The following is a 17,978-nucleotide window of genomic DNA, read 5'->3' on the forward strand; positions in this document are numbered from 1 at the left end:
GGAAAGCTGTATTGACAACCCGATCTGTGGTCAGTATCCATTGGCCACGTGTCCTTGTTATTGCAGCCCATATGGACACATGCTCGCCTTACCCTGACCAGTCCCTCTCTTGTTGATATTGTCATGTTTCACCTGTATTGTCGAGGTATGGACTGGGTATTCTATTTCAGACAGTTGTTGTATGTACCTCTAGCTGTTAAACAGAATAGAACCCTGTATAGTTGTGGGCAGTTATTGTCGGTCATTGTTGTAGTTCACACAGTGGTACCGGTGTGCACTGTTAAATCACTGTAAAAATCACTGTTAAAAACGCTGTAATAATCACTGTAATAATTCACTGTTAAAATCACTGTAAAAATTCATTATAAAAATCACTATAAAAATCACTGTAAAATAATCACTATTAAAATCACTGTAAATAGTCACTATAAAATCACTATAAAGATTCACTGTAAAAATCACTGTTAAAATTCCTGTAAAAATCCCTGTTAAATATCAGTAGACTCCAGACGGAAATATCTAATCTGTATTTAATATGAAATACTGTTACAACTAGTAATACAAATTTATACATGCTTGAGTGGAAGTGAATAGTTAGTGTTTAGTTCTAGTTACTATTCTCTATCAAAACTCTTCTTGTCTTCTCTCGTCTATAGTAGAAATACTGAGTTAAAAAATGATTTAACGCTTCTATTATATTTGTTCAGAAAAATACTTCATCATCATAATTTCAATTTCTATTTCGGTGGCTGCGGAGGTTCAGTGAGTTCGAAGCTTATTCGATAACTTAGGTCCAGGGTTGAATCCATGCGTAGATCTAGTCATCAAATATCTAAAAGTTTGGCAACCAATTTTCTCCTGTCAATGATGCAGGTCACTAAGGGGACATGGATGAAAGCGTCCAGTCGTTGGGATGGGACAAATTAACCGAGGCCCTGTGTGCTACAAACTGAGCGTTAATGATCCCTCGACAGTTGGGAATCGAAAACCAGTAGGATAATGATCGCGTTTCTCGTCTTCATTTAACCTAACCAGTACAAACATAATAATTCCATTAAAATTTTCACTGTTTTAAAGTAACTCAATTCAGTCATTTCTTACAGTGTACATGTTAATCATGATAAACTACTTGGGAGAGCTACCTTTAATAATTTTTAAACTTTCAAAACGTTTCATTATCAAACCAAAGTACTTTTCAAAGTAAAAATAAATCTAGAGATCGTTCACCCTGAATTCACTACTCCAGGTTACTTTATGTTGTGTTTGTTTTAAGAAGTTAAGTCTTTATTTCGACTAAAATTAATCTTAGAGTAAATTAACTCTCAGCTTAAATAAATTTATAAAAAATAACAGTTTTTGTGTCGACTAGACGGGGTATTTGACAGTTTTTGGTAAAAAATGAAAATAGATAAATACAAACAACTCGTCAATCTAAACAACATTTAGCTGACATTTTACTGCCGAAAATTGTCTCGAATCGAACACAGTGTTAGTCAACGGACTAAAAAATAACGTTTTTTTTTTTACAGTAATCTGATTTGATAATAAAACTAAATTTAAAATCTAATTTAGTGAGTGAATAATCAGATTATTAAAACACTTCAGGCATCATAAGTTAAGATCCGAGAGAGACAAATAGAACTTAAAAGATTAATCATTTGTTGAAATGTGGTGAATGTTAAAACCCCATTCTAATCAAAGAGAGGCTTCTTCGTAGTAATATTCCTTTAAGATATTGAGTATAATAATCACATCTTTAAGTGTTGAATGTGACAAAATCCCTTGGAATTTACGAGATTTGTTCGTAGTAAAATGACTATAAAGTTTCGAATGTGGCGACCACGTACGCGCCCAGTAATAAACCTATAGTCGTTTGATATTAACTCAATCTTACATCACGTTCAATCGACAAACAATTCTTAACATCTCGAAAATAAAAACCTCTACTTTTACTTTACTCTAATGTAGAGCAATAGGCGAAAAAAACTCTGTATGTTACCAAAAATAAAATCTACTAAAATTGAGTAGTCCTACCCTAACTCGTAATGTAGAGCAATCGGTGAATAAAACCTCTCTGTTACCAGAAATATACCCCAACTTAAGATTAAAACTATTTCTACTGGCCTCTACCTTACTAGTCTCATGAAGCATTCAAGTCCAAGTGTTTTTCAGAAACCTCAAATGAATCATGGCCTGGAGGTAAATTATAAACCATGCACACTCTCTGTTATTAGCTATGTGGACTCTCTGAAAGGGATACCAATATGATAAACCTAAATACCTCTGAAAGAGATGCTGAGTTGACAAACCTAAATACCTAATAAACAAAATTAGCATTATGGACCCTCTGAAAGGGATGCTGAGTTGACAAACCTAAATACCAAATAAACATTATTAGCTATGTGGACTCTCTGAAAGGGATACTGAGTTGACAAACCTTATTGCCACATAAACATTAGCTATGTGGATTCTCTGAAAGGGATACCTTGTTGATAATACAACCAAAAATATACATTATTAGCTATGTGGACTCTCTGAAAGGGATACCTTGTTGATAATATAACCAAAAATAAACATTATTAGCTATGTGGACTCTCTGAAAGGGATACCTTGTTGATAATATAACCAAAAATAAACATTATTAGCTATGTGGACTCTCTGAAAGGGATACCTTGTTGATAATATAACCAAAAATAAACATTATTAGCTATGTGGACTCTCTGAAAGGGATACCTTGTTGATAATATAACCAAAAATATACATTATTAGCTATGTGGACTCTCTGAAAGGGATACCTTGTTGATAATATAACCAAAAATAAACATTATTAGCTATGTGGACTCTCTGAAAGGGATACCTTGTTGATAATATAACCAAAAATAAACATTATTAGCTATGTGGACTCTCTGAAAGGGATACCTTGTTGATAATATAACCAAAAATATACATTATTAGCTATGTGGACTCACTGAAAGGGATTTCATATCACTATTTGTGAATAATTCCTTATTTGGTTTTCAATTATATATAATTATTATTTAAAATGGATTTGAAAATGATTCACCAAGTTTTTGTATTGAGATAATAAGTTTGGTATGTATTTACAATGATTGTATAGCTGCCTAACAAACCCCAAACAAACCCCAAACAAATCCCTAATACACCAGATAGACATTGTTCCTGTGAATACCAAGGTTTATAATAATTAGTAAGAATTGTATAGTTGAGCAGTCAATCCCTTTATGATTTGTCTGGTGTAGAATAGAGTTTGAATTAAATATAGAGTCTAGAATAGTCCAATAGGAAGGTTTTAGAGATCTGAATTAGGGTTTATTATATAGATGATATGTACAAGCTTTGACAATAAGTATAGAAATGAAATGAGATAAACTTTGGTTTTACCATTACACTGTTTCTGATTGACATATTAAACACTTGAATGGATTTTGCAATTTTGCCCGGAAACTGCACCAGCCTTAGATCTTTCGTGTGTCTACAAGGACCACAGTTTATTGTTCTGAAAACATTCCACAATACTACCTGAATAAGTCAAGTACGTCTACATTAGATTTTTTGACTTGATTTCATCTCATTCTGCTGAGACCTGTTTCATAAATATAATCCTCATCAAGACAAATGATTTTATAAATGGTGGTTAACTTTCAAATATACGACTATAGACATATAAAGAAAGTAGGTTTATTCACCGAACTTCAATATGCAAGAACAGTGATTTAATATCACACGATTTTTCTACAGCTAGTTATACAAAAGAGTGTTTAAGCGATTGAAGAAAGTTATATTTGATAATATACCACAAGGAAGAAATAGGACAAAATAATATTTTATGAAAAGGACGTTCACTTGCTAATAAAAAATGTGTTGAAATATTTAAGCGGCGAGACGTAAGTTGTGTCTATTATTTTAGACCAGACGTTATTCAATAGAATTGTGAATCCTCCAAAATCTTTTGATAATTAATACAAATACTGGGTATTATGATACAGCGTGTCTTCAGACTCGTGTCAAGTTTGTATTCAGACTGAGAGTTAAGTTTATATGGGGGCCCACATGTGCCAAAAACTGTTTTTGTATATCGAAGGACACTCTCTCGTGCATTGTGCTTTGATACTTTGATATGTAGAGTTTGTCTGTATGGTGCGCCAGCTGTGCCAAACAGTTTTTAAATTATATCTCAGTAGATCTCTGACAAAAGGTGCTTTGAGATGTCTAGTCGGTTTGTATTATTGATCTCTGTCGTAAGTTTTGGTAGAAGGACCACGGTTTGCTTGAAAACAATCTGCGTCAAGCCTGTATTGATACTGTGAGTTGATTTATGGAGGACAGTCTCGGTCAAAGATAAAATTGATCTGATTTACCTGACACTGTATGGAAGATCATGCCAGTCAGGTGACTGGTATAATAATTAAATTAAGTCGTAATCTGAAGATCTCAACCTGATGTATATACCTTACTATACTCGATGAAGCATCAACTTGACAAACAACAGTTAAAATATCCAGGAGATATTTAAGATTTTATCACCAGTGCACCCATTTCCACTAGGGACAATAATTCTCTATTAAATAAATATCTTAAAAAAATAAATATCTTAAAAATGTCTTGTAACTTGTAATATTTTAAAAGAAAGAAGAAAAATGAGTGAAATTTGACAAAAAATAAGATTTAATCAAAATTCAAAACCACATGTATCTGATCAACTTGATAAATTCAACCTTTCGTTGCAGAGATAACCATCGAAATGTTGGTATGCCATACATAAACGCCACCTGGGCTATCATACAATCTATTTATTTGTTATCATTTAATCAAACATAACAAGATCGTTAAAAAATTGATACTTTTAGATCATTAAAAGCCATCTTTGATAATAGTTCTGTTATTGTAACAACGTGCCTTTATCAAATGTTTAAAAAAATTCTGACACAAATGGCCTTCCATAGAAATATTTAAACATTATTCAAATCTTATATTCAAATAGAAGTTATTCATTGAAACTCATAGAAAACGATATTTCTTTTTATTAAGCGATTGAATGAGTGGATCTCAATTCGTACACTTGAATAAACAGTATCTACTCACTATACTCGGATATTTTTAAACTTTTTAGAAAATTCAGCTGACTTTTAACTCGCTGATCTAACTGAAGTTACACCTGATAAAAAACGATATAGTAATTTTGTAAAGAGAAGTATGTCGTATTCACTTTGTATTGAATAGAATAGGCTTTATAATAGATATAGGCGGAGTTCTGTCAGGGTTAGAAGGGGTTATGTGGGGTGAGGAGTTCTGTCAGGGTTAGAAGGGGTTATGTGGGGCTAGGAGTTCTGTCAGGGTTAGAAGGGGTAATGTGGGTCAGGAGTTCTGTCCAGGGTTAGAAGGGGTTATGTGGGGCTAGGAGTTCTGTCAGGGACTAGAGGGGTTATATGGGGCTAGGGGTTCTGTCAGGTTTAGGGGTTATGTGGGGCTGGAGGATATGTGGGACTAGGGTTTATGTAGGGCTAGGGGTTATGTAGGTTTAGGGGTTATGGGGGCTAGGGGATATGTGGGACTAGGGTTTATGTAGGGCTAGGGGTTATGTAGGTTTAGGGGTTATGGGGGCTAGGGGATATGTGGGACTAGGGTTTATGTAGGGCTAGGGGTTATGTAGGTTTAGGGGTTATGGGGGCTAGGGGATATGTGGTGATGACAGGGTTTTGGGCTTGAGTTGAAAATGAGGTCCAAGTCAGTTAACATTGAATAGACATTAGGATAGATACTGGCGGAGCTCTGACAGAGGGTTGGAGGATGGGGAGTAAGGGGTATGTTTTTTAATAATGAAATAACAATATATTTCAACTCTATTACAGGGTTTTTGTTATTTTAGAGTTACAAACCGCATACTTTTTGGAATTGTGGGAATTCATTACTGACAATTTAATGTTGCTGACTGAGTTGAGGATGTACAATTTTCATCAGTTTGAATGCTAACTTTACAATATGGGGTAAGAACATATGAGCAGACGAGAGGAGTCAAAACACAGAATATTCTACAGTGCAAATACTTTTCCCCTTTTAACTGTCCCAAGTTAGTCGCTTTGTTAACCCGCTGTTCTGTTCCGCTCGTCTGAATATGTATCCTGTATTATATGTCTAGAGGAGCAGGTAGTCTTAACTAAACTCGATATAAAAAAACGTATAAAAACAGAAACATGCACCTGTGTTTGGGTGGGTGTCGGTTTTTAAAAACTATTACTACATTATTTAAAGACAAGAAAATAAAATAAATTATTTTTTAACAAGTGGCAGATAAAAATTTTATGATTTGAAAATGAGACACGAAGACTACATACTTGAAATTTTCTTTTATTTTGGAAACATTCCAATTACAAATTGTCTTTTTGGGGACAGGGACAGGGGTGTTGGATAAAACGCCTGGTCGTTAGGGTCAAGATGGGACAGTAAACCGAGGCCCGTTATTACAAATGGCCAGTTTAGGGACAGTTAGAGGGCGATGGAAGAGGCCCCTGGTTGTTCACTTGGGGCAATAAACCGAGACCCCTGTAATAAGTGTGACCCCGGCTTTTAAACTGATCTCTGTTTTTCTTGAGCATAAAATGGATTTAATTTTATCTGCACAGATTTCTTTGGTATACGATGGATTAGTTTTTGATGTTTTTGATCTGTTGGCTTTAGATCAAGATATGTGCTTTAGTGTGAACATGGCTTTACACTTGATCTGACTGACGTGATGAGTTACCCTGACCTGAGGGTTGAAGGGTGGAAGGGTGGAAGGGTGGGATTTATATCTTAATATCTAGAAAGGTAAAGTGTGACCAAGGCTTTATACCTCATCTCTATTATTGTTAGGTTTTATCCTGGTTTGATCTTTGATAATTGAAGGTGTGAGTCTGGCTTTAAATCTTTATCCTGATGCATCACAGTGTAACTGTGGCTTTAAACCAAGGAAAGTGCCTAATTTTCAACTTATTAACTAATTAGCTTACAATATCAAATATTGAATGTCTACGGTTATCTTGAAAGTGTGTTTCTAACAACAAGCCCAAAACTTGGATAATATTAATAAACTATAACATCAAGATGGGCATTATCATTATTTAAAAGGTACCATGTCTCTGGAAACCAGCCCGTGGGTGATAAAATTAGTGAAAGATTGACAATGTTCTACCCCCAGGGGCTAGGATTACAGTCACACAGTTAAATCTACTATTAATAATAAAGATATTATAATTTAATTGAGGTGTAATAAATACTTAATGAACCCTTACAAGATCAACAGATAGACGGGTTGTGATTAAAATTATACATTATTACTTGATACCTGGGTATTGATATACACTACACGATTTAGATGACAGGGGTTGATAGCTTTCACCGCCTGACTCTCGAAAACACTGGCCATTGCAGCGAACCATCGGCACCAAACTCGTCCCATTAAATAAATGAAATGAATGGAGTTTTTCGTTTTACTTTACTTCGTCTTACTGCTTGAAATGAGCTAATGCAGACGCCATGCAGTGTGCAATTAGGACAATTTTGCCAGGACAGCGGCATAAGCCTGCTTTTTTTCGATTTCCAACTGTAGAGGGATCTTTAACATGCAGAAAGTGTAGTTTCGGTTTATTGTCCCATTCGAATGACTAGACGTTTTTTCCATGTCAGTCCCTCATACCTGCATCACTTACAAGTGGAAACTGGGTTGAAAAATTCGAAGGTATTATCTGGACCTATGCCGGGATTGAACCCTGAACGGGGTCTTGGTTTAAAAATATAGAGAGAGACAAAGAGAAGAGTATAAATCTAGCAATCTAGACTAGAATTTCAGATAAGACTATGATATATAACAATAACTAAACTTAGATAAACTTGAAAACTAATCAAAGTTTCTATTATTATGACCTGCTGTAAATCATATTTAACTAATATTCTGTTTAAACAACTGATATAAGACATTATTCTCTTCGACTAACATTAAATAGTGACCTGATTCAGAATTTTGATAATTTAATATCATATTTATTACATACAATAGATTTTAAACTTTCGTAAATTAAATCATATTTAGTACATTGCGATTTTAAACTAATAAACTGATAAATATGTCTATTTTGATCTAGCTGTCTCCGTATCAGTCATTCAGGTATATTACCACAAGTATGATCGTTGTTGGTCAGTGGTCTTGCTGAAAATTAATAAACTGAATGGAGTTTTACGTCCTACCTTTCTGCATCTTATTGGGCTAATGAAGACAGACAAGGCCATCCAACATAACGTTTTAGTAGCCAAGTTTCAAGGGGTAAGATATTACACTGGTATCGCTGACCAGGGACTTGGAAGAATTTAGCACATTGTAATACAACTGGTCAGCTGTAGTTGTAACAAGTTTGGACACCCAGCGTGTTAGAGAAGGTGTTAGAAGCGTGTCTGTTTAACACTGAACGGGTCCTGTTTAACACCAAGACTGGTTATTTTGGACAGTGTGTATGTACACCATAGTTAGATACCATGTTTACATCTGGACTTCAACTTATCGCTTGTGTCCTCTGCTTCAACTACTTAAGACATCCGGAGTTGTTTGACTGTGTTCGTGGACAGAAAGTGCATCGCTTTGTGGTTTCTATAGTTCTAATAATATGACTACAGCACTTTTAGGCTGTCCACATAGTTTTGACAGTACAACTTTGTGGACACGCTTTTAAACTGTCCTGGCATATTTTCCTTGTGACCTCCCCACAGTTTCATCAGACAGTAATAATTTCAACTTTACTTGTGAACTAGCTATAGCATTTCCGTGATGTTTTAGACAAGGTAGCCTATGAGTTTACAATAAAGTATGTTTTATACTGTGCTTGTGGACTCTCTACAGTAGTTTTGACCTAAGGGTACTATTATAATAATGACTATATTGTAGAAACAAAGTATATTGTCAGTTTATATTAACACCATGTTATTGTACGAGGTGTTGGAGTGTTATTAATGTTTTTCTGTCCTAGCTCTGACCATTCTCTTTATTTATCTTGCCCTAATATACTTCATCATTCTACCTGACTTTACACCTGGTGGGAGGACGAGATGAGAATATTATATCACAATACATCATATAGACTTTAAATTAGAAAGATCAGATGTCTAAATGGTTGCTATACCATCTGATAGAGCTCAATTTCAGCTGTCTGTAAAGTCATCTATATGTTCACTCTACCATCTGATAGAGCTCAATTTCAACTGTCTGTAAAGTCATCTATATGTTCACTCTACCATCTGATAGAGCTCAATTTCAACTGTCTGTAAAGTCATCTATATGTTCACTCTACCTGCTGATAGAGCTCAATTTCAGCGATCTGCATAGTCATCTAACTATTAACTTTACCAGCTGACAGAGGTTAATTTCAGATATCAACCGACAAATCAATAAAATCAATCAGCTGGGATTAACACCTATGAAATCCATGGATATCGGATGACCAATGTCGTCACTCAATACCATACAAGACGTCACATAGCGAAAAAAATTCCAACGGGTTCCAACCTTCAACAAAACTATTACGTTTTATTACCAGAGTGACGTGTGACACATCTCGTCGCGTCACGATGTTGTCACGCCGTCACGCCTCCTGACAAAACACCGGGCTTAGTAGAATGGAGAATATAATCCTGACCATTGTCAGGAGGATCAGTTTTAGGTGAAGATTGAGGATGGTCTAATCCAGTCTTGTCACTTGGTTTGAAGACTTAATTTGAATTGGTATCAAATGTTAAAGGATTTCGGGTGTGGACTAATCGAGCCTTCGAGATATTACCGGGCTTAGTTTAAATACTTAGGCTTATATCGTTAATATTAAGGGTACAAATTATCAAGACTTTTGACAAATGTGACAATTTCAGACTTCTGTTTTGATAGGTGTTTTAAAAACATTTTTCAGTCGACCCAGCTGCAGCTGCAGCTGCAAATGGTTACATATAATCTGGGAAAGATCATTACCAAGAGATTTGGTCAAGGACCAGCTGGTAAAAAGGATCTTTGTGGACCTTAATTGTTATCCATGTAGAAAGAGATGTCTTTCTTCCTTCCTCCCTTACAAATGTGTACCTATAGTAGGCATAGTTTATAATTTTAGTAAGTAAGCTAGTAGACAGTGGACCAAGTAGGAAACTAGATTCACCAACTTCTAATCTTCTAGAAACAGACTGACCCACGTTTTAAATAGAAACATTGGTCACACTAGACACAAAACATCACGATATAAACCCAGTGACTAATATTATTGTTTGTGTTTGTACTTTTAACTGTTTTCAGTCAGCTTTTTAAAACGGGACATCATTGTCTATTACGTCTCGATATTGATGGAAAACAAAACTACATCAACAAGAATACATCAGCAGTCTTCGACCCAATCCAGCGTAGCCAAAACTGAACCCTACTTTATAATCCCATAATTCCAAAACATAAATTAATATTGACTAGTCGTAATTTCGCTCTCAGATAATATCTCACAGAAACAGCAACAAGACAAAACACACATGACACAATTTCTAGTGAATTGTGTTTTAACTCTGATTATCAAACCACTGATAACTCGTTCAGTCAATAACCAAACCGAAGTTTTATTTAGAATTCTCACTTTTAGACTTTACCTTTAAATAACTGTCGGTTGTCTTTTTTCTCAATGTTCATGTTGACCCAGAGTAACTTTTACTCTCTGACTCGGACTTGTTAAATATTTTCATGTTCGTACTCAAGTACTGAACTGATTCAGGTGTTCAGTCATGCAGAATAAACTTGTTGTGGACAATTGAATCGTATTTATTTTGGGTTCTTAGTGGTCATTTTCTGTAGTCTAAGAGTATATAAGGTATATAGCCAGCGGTCAGGGTTCTCCAATGTACCCAAGGGTGGTTTTAAGGGGCTAGAAGCTGTAATTTTAAGAATTTATAATGGTATTCAGCCTTGGGTTTATTGACGGTCCAGTCAAGAGGGTACAAGGGGCAAAAGACAACATAGTATATGGGAATATATCTGAAGACTTCTCACGAAGTCTGAAAAATAGACCAAAACTCTGATGGTGGGTCTATTCTGGAGTATTTATTATAGAAGTCACGGTGATTTAAACAGTTGTCAAGGGGCTAGGATGGGAATGTATTTTAAGATCTACCAGGGTCGGTTCCCTCCTGAAGTCAGAGTGGTATCAAGAACAGTTTAGAGGCTTGGGTGGGAAGGTTTGATGACGGGTCAACAAGTCGTTATGGTCTATCTAGGAAGTATGTACTTTAAGGTATATATCTAGGGGTTGGCTGGGTCCAGAGTAAACCTATTATAAACAGTAGTGATGTTTGTTCTATGCTGATGAAGGATTCTCTAGTCTCAGTACAATGAGTAAAAACACAATAAAATAAAATAATTGAAATGTGTAGGGTCGGTATCAGACTTCGGTCAAATTATCATCATCTTCCCTCAGCCAAGGTGCTTAATGGTAATGGTGTGCAGATTGCAAAAACTGTAAGATTTATATAAGTAGCTGCCTTTAATGACTTAACATTTTGCTTGACTTATGGATTATGATTTGGATTGGTGAAATCGGGTTGAATTCGTTACTCATTAACTTGTTGACGATGTCATATGGATTTCTAATTTAAAAGGTACATGTCCGTTTCTGTGATGTTAACTCTGTCTCTGACTGCAGTTGAGAAGGAACAAGTTGATTTCATCTTGTGAAGATGGTTTAACTGGATAATAAGATGACCAGTCAGTAGCCAGTAGATCTACACGACGGTCAGTGAGTCGAGATGTTAAACCTTGGTAAATATTGAAACAATCTAAGAACAAGTGCACTAGAAGCTGATATCAACTCTGACTAACTAGTGTCTATTAGACTTTCTCGGCGATTATAATATTGAAGAGATTCTCTAACGTACACACCTTGGCTATTGTCCCAACTTAACGACTAGATGTTTTCCACGCCAGTTCAAAAGTTGGGCACAGGCCTTAAAAATGTGGAATAGAATGATAAGCTTGTTTTAAAAGTGTGAAGGCACATCCACCTTTCCTGTATTTGTGATTGTTGTACAACTGCCACCCTCCCACCCACAACTCTATTCTCCGGGGCCCACTAGATTAGAGTATATTAAAGCCCCCCCCCCCCCTCCCTCCCCAAACCTTTTGAGCCCCCAACCCAACTTTCCTCTACAGTTTCCACTGCGCCTTGATTAAAGTATATTCAACTTGAATAAGTTGTACAAGAAATCTAACAGCCCCCCTCCCATTCTTCTGGGTCCACTACGCCTTGATTAAAGTATATTATTTTAAATAAGTTGTACAAGAAATCTAACAGCCCCCCTCCCATTCGTCTGGGTCCACTACGCCTTTGATTAAAGTATATTATTTTAAATAAGTTGTACAAGAAATCTAACAGCCCTCCTCCCATTCGTCTAGGTCCACTACGCCTTGATTAAAGTATATTATTTTAAATAAGTTGTACAAGAAATCTAACAGCCCTCCTCCCATTCGTCTGGGTCCACTACGCCTTGATTAAAGTATATTATTTTAAATAAGTTGTACAAGAAATCTAACAGCCCTCCTCCCATTCGTCTGGGTCCACTACGCCTTGATTAAAGTATATTATTTTAAATAAGTTGTACAAGAAATCTAACAGCCCCCCTCCCATTCGTCTGGGTCCACTACGCCTTGATTAAAGTATATTATTTTAAATAAGTTGTACAAGAAATCTAGCAGCCCCCCCTCCCATTCGTCTGGGTCCACTACGCCTTGATTAAAGTATATTATTTTAAATAAGTTGTACCAGAAATATAACAGTAGATTGTGAAACTGTATTTAGTCGAGTCATCAGATATAATGAATAAGAATTCTGTAACGGGGTTTGTTTGCTCGTATTTTTGTTCTTGTTGTAACATTGACTATAGAAAAAGTCTAACTCTGATCTTTTACAATCTGTTTTACAAACCTTCTCAATTAAAACTTCTCCTATTTCATTCATTCACTAGTCTTTTTTATTATTTCTATTTATTTTATCTTCTTCAATGAATTGTGGTTAGTTTAAAGGTATTCGCTCTCTGAAATTCAACATGGTAGCGGTATAGATTGTAACTTTTCTATCTTTTTCTAATTGGACAATTCTGAGCCAAGGATTAACTATCTAGGATTAACTATCTAGGATTAACTATCTAGGATTAACTATCTAGGATTAACTATCTAGGATTAACTATCAAGGAGTAAAAGATTCGGTTCTTGAGATCACAGGTCATAAAATCTTGAATCTGTCAATGATATAAGACGATAAATTCAGACCAAATCTTTTATCAAAACGACAGACCATATTACATAACTTTATGTATTCTTTCAGGACTAAAATGTCTCGCGTCTGGCGCTCACGTTCCCCTGCAAACCACCATTTTCATTGTTGTCGATTTTTAACTCAGACCCGTAGCTACAGGAGGCAAGGGAGGCAACCAACCCCCCACCCCCCCTTCTCTCTCTCTCTCTCTCTCTTTCCCGGCATAATGGATCGCCCCTTAAAAAAGATTGACAACTAACCACTTCCATTACTACAACTTAGCACAATACACCATTGCCCCTTCAAAAATATTACTTGCCCCTCCATACAATCAAGTCTGGCTAGTTCTCTCGTCAATGATTGATGGATTTCATTGAAAGGGGATTTTAACAATACCAGGCCCCCGAGATGTCCTAAAAATCACAATAATATAAAATAAGTTGAATGTTTATTTTGAGGTAATTAATAAAATACAGTAGACAGAAAACCTTGTATAATATTTGTACGTTATATAGTTACAATGAATCAGAATAGTTGATCGTGAATTTGGGGGTATATCGACAAATATTACACTCTTTGATAAATCATACCTATATCAGCAAACACACAGTATATATTATCAAACATCGGTGGAAAATAATCAAACATTGTCTCAATATAATCAAACATAGTCACAATATAATCAAACAGTGGTACAATATAATCAAACAGTGGTACAATATAATCAAACAGTGGTACAATATCATCAAATATTCATACAATATAATACAATATAATACAATTTAATCAAACGGAGGTACGTTTCTAACAATACAACAATTCAGCGTTCAACAAGTGTTTTATATTCATTCCCCCATCTTCACAAAGTCAAACTATTACGAACTTTGTCTTATACCTTGACTGCAATAGCCACCTTTCTTGCAGCGATTTGATGGGAGTTTACGCTACCAAATACAGCCAATCAGAGCCCTCGACATAAGGACTTTAAAAATCATGACCTATTGTTTACATACTTTCTATAACAGTCAAGGTATTAGACGCAATATCATTTGACATTGTGAAGATGATACACCCTGTTATCCCAATCGAACTATTGTATAACATTGTCATACAATTCATCTCGAGTTTAATTTGACCAATGACGAATTCTCACAATCTCAAAACCTTTTATTTAATTCACAGATACATCTTTCTTTCTATAAAATGATATGTTTGTTTTTCTATTCTGTTAGCCAGCTAATACAAACCCCCCTTGTATTTTAACTTTATAATATTTTATATCTATCATTGATCTTTGATGTTTGAAGCATTTTAGTTTGTGACGAGGGTCGAGCTGAAAGATTAACTTCACCCACGGGATAGGAAATATATAAGATCTAAATTCATAATTTAACACACTTCTTGAATGTGAACTTCATGACTTCAGGGGATTTTACTGACCATTATTGAAATCTCCAAAATATTTGAATGGAATATGGTTGTGTGGAATATGGTTGTATGGAATGGAATATGGTTTAATCTTGTACATGTATTGGGTACTATTAAACTTTAAAACTAACTAAACACTAACTTACAATGGACAATTCAAATAATATCGAATTAATCGGAAAATTGTCCAGATTAGTAGGAAATGTTGTTTATACTCGAATACAGGAAGAAGATTTATATTGGATCTGGTTTGGAAGGTAACAAATATCACAGTTATAGTTATAGTGTCAGGATTATACAACTTGGTAGAAGTTTACTATCGGCCTCTAGATCCATTTCTTTGGTTGAATAGTTTTTATAAATGTTTGTCGTGTATATGAAATATTTTTTGAGGTTTTTTAAAAAATGAATTATGTGGTTCTCCTCCGCTAACTTTAATGTTACAGATTTGCTGAGGAGTCTAATAGAGTCTAATAGAGTCTAATAGAGTCTAATAAAGTCTAATAGAGACTAATAGAGTCTAATAAAGTCTAATAGAGACTAATAGAGTCTAATAGAGTCTAATAAAGTCTAATAGAGACTAATAGAGTCTAATAGAGTCTAATAAAGTCTAATAGAGACTAATAGAGTCTAATAGAGTCTAATAGAGACTAATAGAGACTAATAGAGTCTAATAGAGTCTAATAGAGACTAATAGAGACTAATAAAGACTAATAGAGACTAATAGAGACTAATAGAGTCTAATAGAGTCTAATAGAGACTAATAGAGACTAATAGAGACTAATAGAGTCTAATAGAGACTAATAGAGACTAATAGAGACTAATAGAGTCTAATAGAGACTAAAAGAGACTAATATAGACTAATAGAGACTAATATTATTCTAACTGATGCCTTTCTATTTTTCCTTATTTCGAGCCCCAAACCCCATAACTTACCGAGCGAGCGTGTAACTTCCCCCAGAAACTAATAATTATCGCTGACTAATGTCTTGTATTTTTGTCTATTTCAGGTTGTTTACGCTATTGCTCATATTAACACTGGGCGCTGTTACAGTAAGTTGTTTATTATCTATATCATTTCAATTCATCTTAATATCTTAAAAAAAACAGCAATATGTCGTGACAAGTTAATAAACCATGTCCAGATATACCTACTTCAACATTCAGATTATGAAATTAATCCTGAAAACAAGTATAAAGTTTATGAATCAATTAAAAATTAGAGATAACTACAAAACCAAAAGTTAGAATATGGTGTCTTGTTTACTACGAAGGTACAATCCCTGTTAAAAACCAGACTAAAAACTTTTCGATGCAAAAATACAGAAAACACTAGGATATCCTTCTGCCAGCTTCACATTTCATATTATGTAGATCAAAAATACACCTTAGTTTAGGTAAAGATTCACATAATATCGATACAGTCTTACTATCTGACTGTGTCCAAGCTTCCTTTTTATTAAAATATTATGTTTTGCCCAATTGATAAGTTGGTATGTAAAACATTGATGGTGTGAACGCCCTAAAACCTGTTTTATTTGAGAATAATTTGCTGGTGGTTTAGATGTTGGATGTTAATATTGGACCACTAACTGAGTAATATCTCGACATATCTAACACTGGTTATATTTTATTAAAATATTTTATACCTAAATAACCTATAGCTATCATAGTCTAGGCCTTATTTGATCGAAATTGGTCTAAATCTGCTGGTGATAAATTTACCACCCTTTCAACCCATATCGTATTGTGGACTCTCTGAAAGGGATGCTGAATTGAAAATTCCTGATAAACCATATTAGCTATTGGGACTCTCTGAAAGGGATATTGAGTTGACAAACTTAAATATCAAAAGTAGATATGTGGACTCTCTGAACGGGATCTTTTTCAAAAGTCTCTATCCGTTATAAAACTATATGTCAAGTGGTTGTCAATCCAAAATCAACAATCAAGGAAAAAATGTAGAGCCATGGTCAATCCTTATCACTTTTGGCCAGATGGCGAGTTTCACCCACGGCTGACCACTCCACTGTTTGAAGTCAAGTCTCACTGGTCAGTTAATAAATATTCAGATTAAAGTCGGCATGATGTCATGTTTTTCTACAACTATAAAATTTGTTGTCATTAAAGTCGGAATGCGAACCAAATTAAAATAGAAGAGTTATTCATCTTGAAATCAGAATGTTTGGTTTATCTGAAATAGAGAACCTTCAAGGGTCTGTCTGGTTTTCAAGAAGTGTCATGAGTTCAATTCTGGAAAAAAATGTTGTCTATTCCTATCCTGAATCCAAAACTTTCTGAAATAAGATTGCAATCTGAGAAACCATCATTGAGACTCGTCTCAATACACCCTAACACCAATCTTGTCGACCAGTTCTAGAAACTTCGTCAGACTTCAGAAAGTCAATTAGCCTTATAGAACCATGGTTTATTACCGTCCGACTGACCACTACCCCGCAACCTTGACCCCCAATAAAATATTATTACCTCAGATATCATAACGATAAGGTAATGTGAGGTTTTACTGGTCCTCGGAGAATGGGTTAATTCTCTAAATGGTAATTCAGTGTCTGGTAGAATAAATAACCATTTCGGTGTCTTTATGACCGTCTAGGTTGTCTCGAGAGCGGGGTGTATCGGCCTTTCGAGGTGAACTATCGTCTTTATAACGGCCTAGGTTGTTCGGAATCGTTTGACGTTATGGTCTTGTAACGTTAGGTTACGTTTTTTATTATCACTTTGTGCCTCGTTACGTTTTATGTTCATGACATTTGGGTTACGTTGTGGCGTTACACAGTAGTTTGATTGTTCCAAGGTCTGAAGTTGACCGTTTCTGAATTGTGATCGATATATTAGGATACTCAACAATATTTTAGACAAACTAACTTTATCGGCTAAATTTTACCAATCGGCATCCGTTTCAGAGAGTCCACATAGCTAATATTATTTTGGGGTATTTATTCGAATCAATCCACTATTTTGATATGATCTGATATACATGAGATTGGGTATTCAATAACACAATAGTAAAACTACTAGGTGGGATATTCTAACTATTTGTACTGCTATAATATTCGTGTGTAATTCACCATAAACACTGTACGAGAAGACTGCGGGTCATCGCAATACATTTCTATTAATTTATGATCAAGTATTTAAACATGTCTCTTTCTCGGCTCAATCTGTATTATAAATCAGTATTTTACGGAGTCCACAAGGCTGTATATAACAATGGGCTGT

Source organism: Lottia gigantea (genome assembly GCF_000327385.1).
Source record: "Lottia gigantea unplaced genomic scaffold LOTGIsca_110, whole genome shotgun sequence".
In the NCBI taxonomy this organism is placed as follows: Eukaryota; Metazoa; Mollusca; class Gastropoda; family Lottiidae; genus Lottia; species Lottia gigantea.